Source organism: Chiloscyllium plagiosum, unplaced genomic scaffold, assembly GCF_037043375.1.
Source record: "Chiloscyllium plagiosum isolate Xiang-an unplaced genomic scaffold, Cpla_swu_hap1 HiC_scaffold_9, whole genome shotgun sequence".
NCBI classification, from domain to species: Eukaryota; Metazoa; Chordata; class Chondrichthyes; order Orectolobiformes; family Hemiscylliidae; genus Chiloscyllium; species Chiloscyllium plagiosum.
Window position 1 is genome coordinate 32,645,918 of NW_028270147.1, and position 14,251 is coordinate 32,660,168.

Consider the following 14,251-nt stretch of genomic DNA (forward strand, 5'->3'; position numbering starts at 1 on the left):
CAGTACAGAGAGATCTGGGTGTTCTTGTACACCAGTCAATGAAGGTAAGTATGCAGGTACAGCAGGTAGTGAAGAAGGCTAATAGCATGCTGGCCTTCATAACAAGAGGGATTGAGTATAGAAGCAAAGAGGTTCTTCTGCAGCTGTACAGGGCCCTGGTGAGACCACACCTGGAGTACTGTGTGCAGTTCTGGTCTCCAAATTTGAGGAAAGACATTCTGGCTATTGAGGGAGTGCAGCGTAGGTTCACAAGGTCAATTCCTGGAATGGCGGGATTACCTTACATTGAAAGACTGGAACGACTAGGCTTGTATACCCTTGAGTTTAGAAGACTGAGAGGGGATATGATTGAGACATATAAGATTATTAAACGATTGGACACTCTGGAGACAGGAAACATGTTTCCGCTGATGGGTGAGTGCCGAACCAGAGGACACAGCTTAAAAATATGGGTTAGACCATTTAGGGTGGAGATGAGGAGAAACTTCTTCACCCAGAGAGTGGTAGCTGTGCGGAATGCTGTGCCCCAGAGGGCAGTGGAGGCCCAGTCTCTGGATTCATTTAAGAAAGAGTTGGATAGAGCTCTCAAGGATTGTGGAATCAAGGGTTATGGAGATAAAGCAGGAACAGGATACTGATTAAGGATGATCAGCCATGATCATATTGAATGGTGGTGCAGGCTCGAAGGGCAGAATGGATTACTCCTGCACCTATTGTCTATTGTCTATTGTCTATGCCCTCTAGTTCTGGACTCCCCGACCCCAGGGAAAAGACTTTGTCTATTCATCCTATCCATGTCCCTCATAATTTTGTAAACCTCTATAAGGTCACCCCTCAGCCTCTGACGCTCCAGGGAAAACAGCCCCAGCCTGTTCAGCCTCTCCCTGTAGCTCAAATCCTCCAACCCTGGAACATCCTTGTCAATCTTTTCTGAACCCTTTCAAGTTTTACAACATCTTTCTGATAGGAAGGAGACCAGAATTGTATGCAATATTCCAATAGTGGCCTAACCAATGTCCTGTACAGCCACAACATTACCTCCCAACTCCTGTACTCAATACTCTGACCAATAAAGGAAAGCATACCAAATGCCTTCTTCACTATCCTATCTACCTGCGACTCCACTTTCAAGGAGCTATGAACCTGCACTCCAAGGTCTCTTTGTTCAGCAACACTCCCTAGGACCTTACCATTAAGTGAATAAGTGATGCTAAGATTTGCTTTCCCAAAATGCAGCACCTCGCATTTATCTGAATTAAGCTCCATCTGCCACTTCTCAGCTCATTGGCCCATCTGGTCCAGATCCTGTTGTAATCTGAGGTAACCCTCTTCGCTAGCCACTATTTTGGTGTCAAGTTTGGTGTCATCTGCAAACTTACTAACTGTACCTCTTATGCTCGCATCCAAATCATTTATGTAAATGACAAAAAGTAGAGGGCCCAGCATCGATCTTTATGGCACTCCACTGGTCACAGGCCTCCAGTCTGAAAAACAACCCTCCACCACCACCCTCTTCCTTCTACCTTTGAGCCAGTTCTGTATCCAAATGGCTAGTTCTCCCTGTATTCCATGAGATCTAACCCTGCTAACCAGTCTTCCTTCTGTCCTGATTGTTTTTGAGACTGCTAAACTGCACTGCTGATGCTACTGCTGTTTTTCTCTCTGAAAGAAACATGCACACCGATTGACTGTCCTGTTTTTCTAAAACAATTTGTTTCTGTCTCTGTCTCCATGTGTCAGAGGACACTATGTTGCTTGGTGATTTCACATCTTTTGATTCTCCCTTCCACACATTTCTAAGGCAGTGAATTATTCAAAATCAGCATTTTAAAAAGCCTTATTTAAATGCACTTAAATAAATTTCAGGTTAGCCAACATCACTCACAAAACTCAAAATGAAACTATGTCTCCCCTTCTTAACATAATAGAAAAAAATAAATTTAAAGCTATTCATGATTTTATTCACCTTTGAACCCATTGCCAAATAATAATAACATATCTTGAACTTGCATCATACCTTCCTGTTGAAAAAGATACCTTTCAGTGGCATTTTTATGTTTCAATGTTTTCATTATATTTATTGTACTTATATACATTTTACTTTGACACTTAATGGTAGGGTTCACATTAAATGCACAAGGACTTTCCATAAAAATCATTTCTCTGAAACGTTCCGCAAGTAGGCGGCCTGTCTCCCCAATGTATAGGAGGCCACATCGGGTGCAGTGGATGTGTGTGGAGGTGCAGGAGAATTTATGACAGATATGGGAGGATCCCTTGGGGCCTTGGAGGGAAATGAGGGGGGAGGTGTGGGCGTAAGTTTTGCATTTCTTGTGGTCGCAGGGGAAGGTGCCGGGAGTGGAGGTTGGGTTGGTGGGGGGTGTGGACCTGACAAGGGAGTCGCGGAGGGAGTGGTCTTTCCAGAACGCTGATAGGGGAGGGGAGGGAAATATATCGTTGGTGTTGGGGTCTGTTTGGAGGTGGCGAAAATGATGGAGGATGATACGATGTATCTGGAGGTTGGTGGGGTGGTAGGTGAGGACCAGTGGGGTTCTGTCCTGGTGGCGATTGGAGGGGCGGGGTTCAAGGGCGGAGGAGCGGGAAGTGGAGGAGATGTGGTGGAGAGCATCGTCAACCATGTCTGAGGGAAAATTATGGTCTTTGAAAAAGGAGGCGAAGGAATTGGGAATATATTGGGATGGTGTTTTTATAGGGGGCAGGGTGGGAGGAGGTGTAATCTTTTCTTTTTAAGGGTTGTAGTCTTTGGAATTCCCTTCCTCAAAAGCCAGTGAATACAAATCTTTAGATGCTTTTAAGGCAGAAATAGTTAGATTCTTGATTACTAAGGGGATGAAAGATTTTCGAGGATAAGCAAGAATGTAGAGGTTAACGATCAGATCAGCCATGGTCTTATTGATTGCTGGAGCAGGCGTGAAAGGCTGGGTGGCCTAGTCTTATTCCTCGTTTGTAGGTCTTGATAAAGAATCTGACATCACTACAACATCATCTTTTCTATCAGTGTGAATGATTTTCAATTTGTATGGTTGCACAATTAATTTTAAATGAGATAGTTGCTAATTATTGAAATGAAACCTTTCAAAAAAGGGGAGGATTATAATCTGTATAAACAACAGTTTCTGCAGAGTTGCTCGATCTGTAGACTTCAAAGTGTGGTCGAAGCATGCTCAACTCAAAGTCTCTGTCTCCACTGCTGAATATTTCTTTTGATGTAAATTTAGCTTGAGAGAGAAAAAGCTGACTAACTGTTCAATCCCCATCTTGTCATTCTGTGATAACACTACACCAATGCATTGCATTATTGCTTAGCATAAATTGGTGCTGCTAAATCCAGTGTAGTAGTGAATGCAGAGTTTTAGTGATTAATGTAGCCCTCCAATCATAGAATTCGATATGAATCCACCTTTGTTACCATGTTGACATAATAAAAATTTATACACAATTATTATAGACCATCTGTTTTTGAACTAGGTTCAAATCCACATACTAAGGGAGCTCCAGTTACCAAGACTCAGTTCAATAATATAATTTGACCATACCAAAGTTGATTGTTTCCCTCACTTGAGCTAATTTCTCTGGATTGAGTCTTTAAGGATGTTGTATATTGGGAACACATCTCCTACATTTACACTATTTAAAGCAAAATATAGTTTTTCTGGCCTATTTATAGAAATCAATTTAAAACTCTAAACTTTTCTGAATCATTCTGATAGTTTCTGAGAGAAATCATACTTTTACATCAAACTTTTCAAGCACTTGTGTATTATCCAATTTGAATACTAAGTGTAAATTTTTGAATTTTCAATTTCGGATTCAATCTCAAATCATTGTGATATATTTATTTCATTCCTTATTTCTTTTACCACTGTAAGTACACTTGTTTACTTTTGATTTGATAAGGTCCAGTGAATCTTACTTTTAATGATTTCCCCACAGATAGCTAACATTGCTAATATCCTGTCTCCAACAACAAGCTTCCAAGCTTTGACTTTTTTTCAATCACCTCCAGTTTTCATTGTTTGTTGACTACTTTTCAAATTCTTTTTGGCCAGCCCTCATGTTTCCCTTGGAAACTTGTTACGTAGACCAGGAGTTTAGTTTCAGAGATTATGTTTATATTTTTTTCTTTAATTAATTTAAGGAATTGACACACTTCATGTACATGTACTAGTACAAAACAACTGAATCCTGTGGACAGAGTAGTGGCATCCCTAATCACAAATATTATCAGATGAATTCATTAGCCCTAATCATTAAACAATCTTGACAGCAATCTGTAATGATAGATTTTTAAGTATAATGTTCATGGATGATAATCTAATTGGTCAGGTCATTTCTGGTATATTGTGTTCAATTCTGGTATCCCTGCTATATGAAAGATGTTGTGAAACCTGAAAGGATTTAGAAAAGATTTACAAGCTTGTTGCCATGGTTGGAGGGTTTGAGCTACAGCGAGAGGCTGAATATGCTGGGGTTATTTTATTTGGAATGGTGGAGGCTGAGGGGTGATCTTATAGACATTTATAAAATCATGAGATGCATAGATAGGGTGAATAGTCAAGGTCTTTTCCCCAGGGTAGGGCAGCCCAAAACTAGAAATCATAGGTTTAAGGTGAGAAAGGAAAGATTTAAAAGGGACCTAAGGGGTAACCTTTTCATGTAGAAGGTAGTGCATGTATGGAATGAACTGCCTGAGGAAGTGGTGGAGGCTGGTACAATGACAACAGTTAAAAGGATGGGTTTAGAGGGATTTGGGCCAAATGCTAGCAGGTGGGACTAGATTAATGCAGATTATTTGGTTAGCATGGGCGAGTTGGACTGAACTATCTATTTCCATGCTGTTCCATGCTATGACTCTAAATATTGGGATGGAACAAAGAAATGTGGATTCTGGAAACCTGAACCAAAAATAAAAATTGATGGAGAAATTCAGCAAGTCCGGCAGCATCTGTGAAGAGAAACCATTATCTACGTTTTGCGTCCAGTGACCCTTCTTCAGATTAATATTGGGGTCTGTGTTTAAACTGTAGCCTTGAACTCACAGCTTGTTGATTTTTACATGGCCATTTTCCCACATGTAAGTATCTGTGGGAGATATCATGGATTTTCCAGAACTGCAACATCTCTGATCTTTGGTATTTAATGCTCATCTAAGTAAATCATAAGGATTAGTGGAATCCTATTTCAGAATCAGAACATAGAACATAGAACAGTACAGCACAGAACAGGCCCTTCAGCCCACGATGTTGTGCCGAACATTGATCCTCATGTATGGTAAACCTAATGTACGAACCCTCAAATTTCTGTGACCATATGCATGTCCAGTAGTCTCTTAAATGTCCCCAGTGACCTCGCTTCCACAACTGCTGCTGGCAACGCATTCCATGCTCTCACAACTCTCTGCATAAAGAACCTGCCTCTGACATTCCTTCTAAACTTTCCGCCAAACAGCTTAAAACTATGACTCCTCGTTTTAACAATTTCTGCCCTAGGAAAAAGTCTCTGGCTATCAACTCTATCTATGCCTCTCATTATCTTGTACACCTCAAATTCTTCCACAGTTATCATTTCCCTCATGTTCTCTTTTTTTCTTTAGCTTCAGTGGTCAAAACTACTGATCACACAACATTTCTTATACTGTTGCACATTCTACAAACTTCTGATTCTTTCTGCAAGCCCTGAATTTTAATAGGATAAACTTCAGGGACTACCTCAAAAACATAGTACATTTCCCACTTAAAAATTTCATGGTCTGCAGATTAGTCTTCTGACAAACTAGTGTAGCTGTAGTTATTCATGACTGTCTGTAACATCAAGGTGCAAACATTTCTTGACGACTTCAACTTCACAGCCATCTTTCCAAATGAGGTGATATATCTTTCAACTCCATCCACCGTATAATTAGACAGCAAGCACAGACTTTTAGGTAAATCAAATCCCTCACTGGAATCAGAATCATCCTCTGAGCAACTATCTCTTCTTTCTTCCCTTACCCTAAGATTTTCTCTTGCCAATTCAAATCAATCAGACAAGTTATTTTAAAATGTAAGATTTTAAAAACTGTAATTCTTTGGAGGCAAAGCTGTTTAAATTCCATTTCTTTTTCTTTCTCAGTCTTCTTTTTTCATTTTTCTTTCATTTCCTTAGTCCCCTCTTTCCAAAGACAAAACTGACATTTGGTTTGAATTCTACCAAAGCCACTCAGCTCCTTACCTTATTCCAGCTTTAGTCCAAACCTGGACAGAGGAGTTAAACTCTAGAGATGAGGTGAGAGTGACTGACCTCAACATCAAAATAGCATTTGACTATGACGTCACAGAACCCAAGCAAAGTCAGTTTCAACAGGAATCAGGGTGTAGTTCACTGCTGGTTGGAGTCAAAGCTGGCACAAAGAAATATGTATGTGGTGAAAACAAAAAAATGCTGACGTTCATAACAGGTCAGACAGCATCCATAGAGAGAGAGAGAGCAAACTAGCATTTTGAGTCTAGTTGACTATTGGCAACCAATCATCTCAGGCCCAGGACATCACTGCAGGATTTTCTTGGGGTAATTCCCTAACCAACCTTCAGCTATTTCATCAATTACATTCCCTCCATCATAACGTCTGAAGTGGGGAACACCATTCTCTCTAAGTTGCTTCCTGGCTGCATGGGTCTCTGTGGCTTGTGGGTAGAATGGCTTCTACACAGGAATCAACGATGTGACTGGCGTGCCATTACTTATCATCATGCACAAGTCATCAGGTTAGGTGCACACACCGTCAGCCACATGGTGAGAAAATGTGCAACCATCAGCAAAATGTTAAGCTCCCTTCGCGACTTCTCAGATACTGAAGCAGACATGGTCCAAATGCAGCAAGAAATAGACAACCTTCAAACTTCAGTTAATAGTTGGAAGGTATTACCTTACAAATAGCAGGCAATGACCATCTCTAATAGGAGAGCATCTAGCCATCTTCCTCTGACATTCAATAGCATTATCATCAGTGAATTCCCCTTCATCAATATCCTGGGGTTATGATTGTCCAGAAAGCGATCTGGATTAACCATATAGTTACTGAGGTGACAAGAGCATGTCAGATACTAGGACATCTGTGACAGCTAACTCACCAATTGTTTCCCAAATATCTGTCCACCATCTGTAAGGCACAGGTCAGAACTGTGATCTTTGCTTGCTTGGATGAGTGCAGTTCCAACAACATTTACGAAACTCAACAATCCACTGCAAAGTAACCTACTTGTTGATCAGCACCCACTCCACTACAGCAAACACTCATTCTCTCTACCACCAATGCCCAGTGGCAGAAATGTTTACAATCTACATGATGCATTGCAGGAACGTGTGGATACTCTTCCAACCTTCCAAACCTGTAGCCTTGACAACCTAGAAGGACAAGGGCAGAAGGTACATGGGAACACCACCACCTGTAAGTTTCTCTCCAAGTCACTCATCAACCTGAATTGGAACTATATCACTGTCCCTTCACTGTTGCTGGATCAAAATCTTGTATCTTCCTTCCAACGATACTGTGGATGTTACCTACTTTACATGGTCTACACCTGTAAATGGTAACTCACTAGCAATTACCTGTAACTAAGGATCAGGATTAAATGCTAGCCGTGCCAGTGTTACATTCCATAGAAATGTAATAAAAAAAGTGTGGGAGATTTCTGCACAATAATAGTGATTCAAAGTTAGGCCTGTGATAAATGTTAAGTTGAAGAGAAATATGTAAATAGATATAGAATGGAATCCAACATAAACATTTAATCATTATTGTGAAATATTTATACCTGTTTTTGAGTTTTAAAACTTAGTTTATCCCTTATTTTGAAGAATAAGAGAAAACATTGTCAAGATTTTCACAATACATTTTGATTAAATGGTGGAAACATGCTTTCCAGACTAGACAATTCTCCTGAGGCTTTCTAAGAGAAAAAGACATAAAAATTGTAGCAGCGTTATGACAACAGAAAGGTAAATTACACATTCTAAGTGTATGCAAACTTTAGTTTTTTTGTGTGTAAGGGTTGTATTTTTGCCTCTGACGCACAAATATTGCAAATGTCACTTTTTTAAAGCATCGATGTATATTACAGCTGCTCAGTGTTTCAGTGAAAGCATTGTGCGAGGACTGTATTCACATAAATTAACTACTACCACTTTCTCATAACTGTTATCAGATGAATCTGACTGTTATATGAGATTTCAAAATGCTGAGTATTTTATAAAACTTGCGAGAGGCAGAATGCTAAGGGCGTGGCTCCTTGTCTTCTTTCACCCCGACATGCCTGGTCTGATGTTCGACAGTGGACGAAAATGAAGAAGGCTTAAAAATGACATTTAGCAGTTCGACAGCAAAATGTTTGGGCTGAAGTGGTGCTGAAACCACACTACCCTTTTACATCTTTGATAATTTGCTCCTTTCAATCGAGCCAAACATACCAAGGAACTATTTCCTTCAACATTTTTAAAAACACAATACATTTATGTGGGGAAGGGGGTAAATTTGTCTCAGGATGTGACATCATCAACAGGAAAACAGGAGAGTAAGCAGCTCTGATGTAACCCTCCCCTGTCCCAGCACTCTAGTGAAAAGTGTTAGATTGAGTATGCAGAGAGGAAAACACCAAACTGCGGTTGTGTTAAATTGAGCCTATAACAATATCATCTCCTCCCCCCCCCCCCCGTTCCAGCTTCCTGTAACAACTGTGAAGATCCTGCAGACGAGAGAGAGAGAGAAACACATTGTTGGGTAAGTGATGAAAGTTTCAAGTTTTTCGTACTAAAGTTCTATTCTATATCTGATTTTAAAAAAAAACTTCTTAAAGTGAAAAACTTACTGTTTTCATAATAAATGATCTAAACGTGCCAGCTTTGTGAATACCAGCTGCAGGGAATCAACTGTCCATTTATCTGGAACGCAGGCTAAGCAGAAAGACAGCTGTTTCAGTCCGTTTAGACACACAGTGAATTAACAACTTCTTTTCGCAATAAGAAAAGAAAGGGAGGGAGAACGACAACTTGCTTAAAATGTTAACAAGCCGAGAATGCTACTTTTATTTTTTCTTTAAAAAAGCACAGTTCTATCTCTAGGATTTCACAAATTATTACAATTGGATTTTTGCCCAAGGACACCAAACAGACACTATACGCTGGAGGAAACTGAATAGATAGGATACAGATCAAGATCCATGACCTTCCATACGAATTCCACCGTGCTATTATTTTACAAAAGAGCATAAAAATGTCAAAACTTGTGTCTGGTTGGCCAGGCGATGCCAATGAGGAGTAAAAAGGAAAGTGAAAACTGCCAGAATGCGTAAGTTTTTTTCAACGTGATGTATCTTGCTTCCTCCTTCTCCTTGCATACAAAATCTAAATTCAAAATACTTTAAGTAATCACATGCTTTGTCAGACGCTAAGTAGGAATTAGCAAGAACAGCTAGATTTGACAGACGTGTTCAATTTTGAAGAGACCTTTAAAATTAGGGCAGTTGCAGGAAGGTGGGTGAAATAACTGCATGAGGCCAGTAACCAATCACCAAGTCACCCTTTATTTACATGTGGCGAGTGCTTAACACTGATCCAGCTTTCTCTGAGGAAGCAGAACTCTGACACTCATCTTTTTATCTGTCAGTCAAGGCTCCCCGATTGAGGCTGGTAACCTGGGGCAATCAGGGATCACATACTCAATGAGATCCATTCAGTCTTCATGCCAATCACTTCACTGAAGTACCATAAGAAGGAGCTCCATAGTCTAGAGCCATGACAAATTTGGTGCCAATAGCAGAGTGAAGGGAAAGCCATGAAAACTCAACTAGAGGTCGACAAAGGGTAAATGTAAACTGTGACACAGAGGTTAGATTGAATGAGCATTTTGTAGTCAAGGTGTTTGTGACTGGAGAGCTAATGGGGATCAGTGAGAATGGAATGACATGCACTGACCAATGGGTAAATACAGGTCTTCAGCCTGTCCCCTACAATTGTAACCATATATAATAAATGACTTGTATACTGTATACAACATCTATACCTTTAATAATTTATAGACAGAGTTATTGATGTGGAGTCCAAGGTGAACACATTGCAGGATACCAGAGAGGGGAACAGTCAGTTGGGAACTTTGATCCAGGCGACAATCATGCCCCTTAGGTTAGGAAATAGTGAAGATCTAGTGAGCGGGATGTATGCGTGTGTGATTCCAGCTAAAGTGCTGGAGGAATTAAACCTGGCCATTATCCAACATGAGATTCGTCTGGCCTGTGTGGATGAGGGCAAAATCTGCAGCTAGTGAACAAACGGGTCATGGCACTGGTGTACAGGAGGTAATTTAAGTAGGAGTTGAACAATAAATATCATGCCTATTATGGACCGTTTAGACCGAGGACGTTTTAGTACCCTCTGTAGACATGAACAAGATTTTCAAATGTTATGCTGTCTGCTCAGTGCAGGGGTTGATGACACCTTTTTATGGCTGGAGCAGAACCTGAAGCGGGAAAGTGAAAATCTAGGTGTTACGGTCCAGGTAGGAACCAATGACATTTAAAGAATAAGGGATGAGATACTTCTGGGATAGTACTGTACACAAGCAAAATACTGGAAATTGGAAATATAAAACAAATACTGAGAACACCTATGTTCTGATGAAAGGTCATAGACCCGAAATGTTAACTCTATTTCTTTCTTTACCAATGCTGCCAGAATTGCTGATTATTTCCAGCATAATCTGTGTTTACTTCTGTGGGGGAAGTTTGAACAGATAAGATTAAAATGAATAACCTGAACCTCAGAAGATGATAATCTGTGGAATATTGGTGTATGTTAAACAGGCAAAACATTGAATATGTGGCTCAAAGAATGGTTGTGGAGACAGATTTTGATTTCAGTGGGCACAAGCCACCGGCACCGTTACTGGGAAAAGAGGGAACTGTTATGTTGGGACACATTTCACCAAATCTGGGCTAGGACCATGACTTGGGAAATTATACCATTACAGCTTTAAACTAATAAGTTAATTGTGAGCTTTCCATTGAGTATCTTAGAAATTCAGATAAAAAGGTAAGCAGCATTTCATCAATTTGGGTTGAGATGTTCAGAATATAAGAGACAAAAAGTTTAATAGTAATAGTGCATCAGTGAATAAGGCCAAATTATAGAAAAGTGATATAAAGGTAAAAATGGTGAGTGTCTTATCTGAATGCATAAAATATTTGTGACAAATGAATGGCACATATAGTGCAAATTAATGAGTTTGACAGCTGTTATGTGGCTGCATAGTGGCTAAGGTTAGAAACTACATATTTGAGGGTACTTGATGTTTTGAAAAGGCAGTCAAAATGGAAAAAAACTATAATTCCACAAGAAATAGGAAGAAGAGTAGGCTGTTCGACTTATTGATCCTGCTCCGCCATTCAATGTGATCATATCTGATCCCACACTCCTCACATTTACTTTCCTGCACTTTCCCTTTAATCCTTGGTTCCCCTATTGATCAAGAATCTCACCCATAAATATACACATGGATGCTGTCCACCTCCCAGCACAGCTATGTGCGACTTGGAGTTCCAAAGACTATCAATACTCAGGGGAAATTCTTCCTCATCTCAGTTTTAGTTGATACCCTTAATTCTGAGACTATGCCCTCTGGTCCTAGACTCTCCCATGGGGGGAAAATGTCATCTCAGCACTTACTCTGTCAAGCCGCTTACGAATTCTTTATGGTTTGGTGAGATCACCTCTCATTATTTTAAATTCCGATGAGTGGAGTCCTAATCTGTCTATTCTTTGCTTATAAGTCAATCCCTTTGTACCAGGAATCATCCTCATGAACCTACTTGAACTGCCTCCTATTAAATAATATCTTAAATAAGAGGACCAAAACTGCTGACATTACTCCGGGTGTAGTCTCACCTTTTATACTCCAAACCCCTTGAAGTAAATGGAGGAGGGTTAACTGACGGATGACATAAAGACATTAAGGTGGAACAATCTTGGCTCAGCAGAACACCAAGTGCAATCAGTATAGTCACTTAAGAAGTAATAAATCTCAGAAAGGCAAAATATTAGCTCCCTAACAATAGCTATCCTGATTGATTAGTATACTGTCAATCTAAGAGCAGCTTGTATCAAAGATATGTAGAATCCCTACAGTGTGGAAGCAGGCCTTTTGGCCCATCGACCCTCCGAAGAGTAACCCACCAAGACCCATTCCCCTACCTTTATACCTACCCCTGATTAATGCCCCTTACCTATACATCCTTGAACACTATGGGCAACTTAGCATGGCCAGTTCACCTAACCTGCACATCTTTGGATTGTGGGAGGAAACACACGGGGAGAATGTGCAAACTCCACACAGCCTGAGGCTGGAATTGAACCTGGGTCCATGGCGCTGTGAGACAGCAATGCTAACCACTAAGCCACCGTGCCACCCCTAAAATAATGCAATAATCACTGGAAACCTAAGTTTTCATACAAATTTAATAAACAAAATTAGCAAACACTAATTTGGAAGTAAAGTTCAAGGAAACTATTTTGGAACCAACAAGTAAAGCATTTATTTTAGATCTTGTTTTGTTTTTATGAGACAGAATAATCTGAAACTAAGGCATTCTCTGGAAAGAGTGATTACAGAATTTCACATTGAACTTGAGAGTTTAATAAACAAATTCATTTTCATAATTAGAACTTAAAGTCAAGTCAAATACATAGAAACTTGGTAAATTAGGTAATGTAGTTTAGGAGATTAAACTGTATGACAATAGTCACAAGTTACACAACACCAGATGACAGCCAGACAGGTTTATTTGAAATCACAAACGTTTGGAGCAGTGTCTGACTGAATCTGATGAAGGGTTGTGATTCCAAATACACCTGTTAGGCTACAATCTGCATTCATGTGACTTCTGACCTTGTCCAACGCCAGCACCTCCACATCATCTATGACAATAGATGAGGAGTGGTGAACATTTTACAATAAATGTTTCATAATTCTCAACAAATGCATTTTGGAAAAGCAAATTAGAGCAAGACTTATACACTTAATGGGAAGGCCCTGGGGAATATTGCTGAACAAAGACACCTTGGAGTGCAGGTTCATAGTTCTCTGAAAGTGGAATCGCAGGTAGATAGGATAGAGAAGATGGTGTTTGGTATGCTTTCCTTTATTGGTCAGAGCATTGAGTACGGGAGTTGGGAGGACATTTTCCGGTTGTACAGGACACTGGTTAGGCCGCTTTTGGAATAATGCATGCAATTCTGGTCTCCTTCCTATTGGAAGGATGTTGTGAAACTTGAAAGCTTTCAGAAAAGATTTACAAGGATGTTGCCTGATTTGGAGGATTTGAATTATAGGATGAGGCTGAAAAGGCTGTGGTTGTTTTTCCTGGAGTGTCAGAGGCTGAGGGGTGATCTTTATAGAGGTTTATAAAATCATGAGCAGCATGGATAGTATAAATAGGCAAGGTCTTTTCCCTGGGGTGGAGGGAGTCCAGAATTAGATGGCATAGGTTTAGGGTGAGAGGGGAAAAAATTAAACTGGACCTAAGGGGCAATGTTTTCACACAGAGGCTGGTGCGTGTATGGAATAAGCTGCCAGAGGAAGTGATAGAGGCTGCTACAATAAGAACATTTAAAAGGCATCTGGATGGGTATGTGAACAGGAAGGGTTTGGAGGAATATGGGCTGGTGGGACTAGATCGGGTTGGGATATCTGGTCAGCATGGATGAGTTGGACCGAAAGGACTGTTTTCGCGCTGTACATCTCTATAATAAATCTATATTCCATTGAGAAATGAAATCTTCACAGGAAGAGAGTCACATTTGTCTGTAACTAAAATCGTTAAGGCAAATAATATATTAAACTAAGGAACTTACAATATTGCCAAGAAGCATAGTGATTGGGAAAAAAAATTGGATACCAACTAAAGTTGACCAAAAAGTTTACAATAAGGGACAAAATAGGATAGGAGGGTATGTAAAATGGAAGTGAGTAGCTAAATAAATGTAGATTCCATGGAAGCAGCGACAGTGGAAGTCTGATGGGAAATAAGGAAATGGCAGAGAGGTCAATTGTATATTATGTGCCTGGCTTCACTGTAGGAGATACAGAAGAAATACTAGAAATATTGGGAAACCAATAGCTAATTAAATAGAAAAACTTAAGGTATTTCCTGTTTCATCATTTAGTAGTACAGAATATGAGTTTTGCTGGAAAAAAACTGATGCT

General features: G+C 39.9%; 1 protein-coding gene across 2 annotated transcripts in view; it reads left to right on the plus strand.

The window, feature by feature from the left end:
- The first annotated feature begins 8,667 nt into the window (after window positions 1–8,667).
- LOC122554250 (MOB kinase activator 3B-like) overlaps window positions 8,668–14,251 on the plus strand; it is a 57,982-nt gene continuing 52,398 nt past the window's right edge. The window contains exon 1 of one of the 2 annotated variants that reach the window (XM_043698980.2): window positions 8,668–8,776. The gene's annotated coding sequence lies outside the window, so the exon portion shown is untranslated. Of the gene's footprint in view, window positions 8,777–9,206; window positions 9,344–14,251 lie in introns of those variants that run through there. The other variant, XM_087990525.1, reaches the window with a different exon arrangement.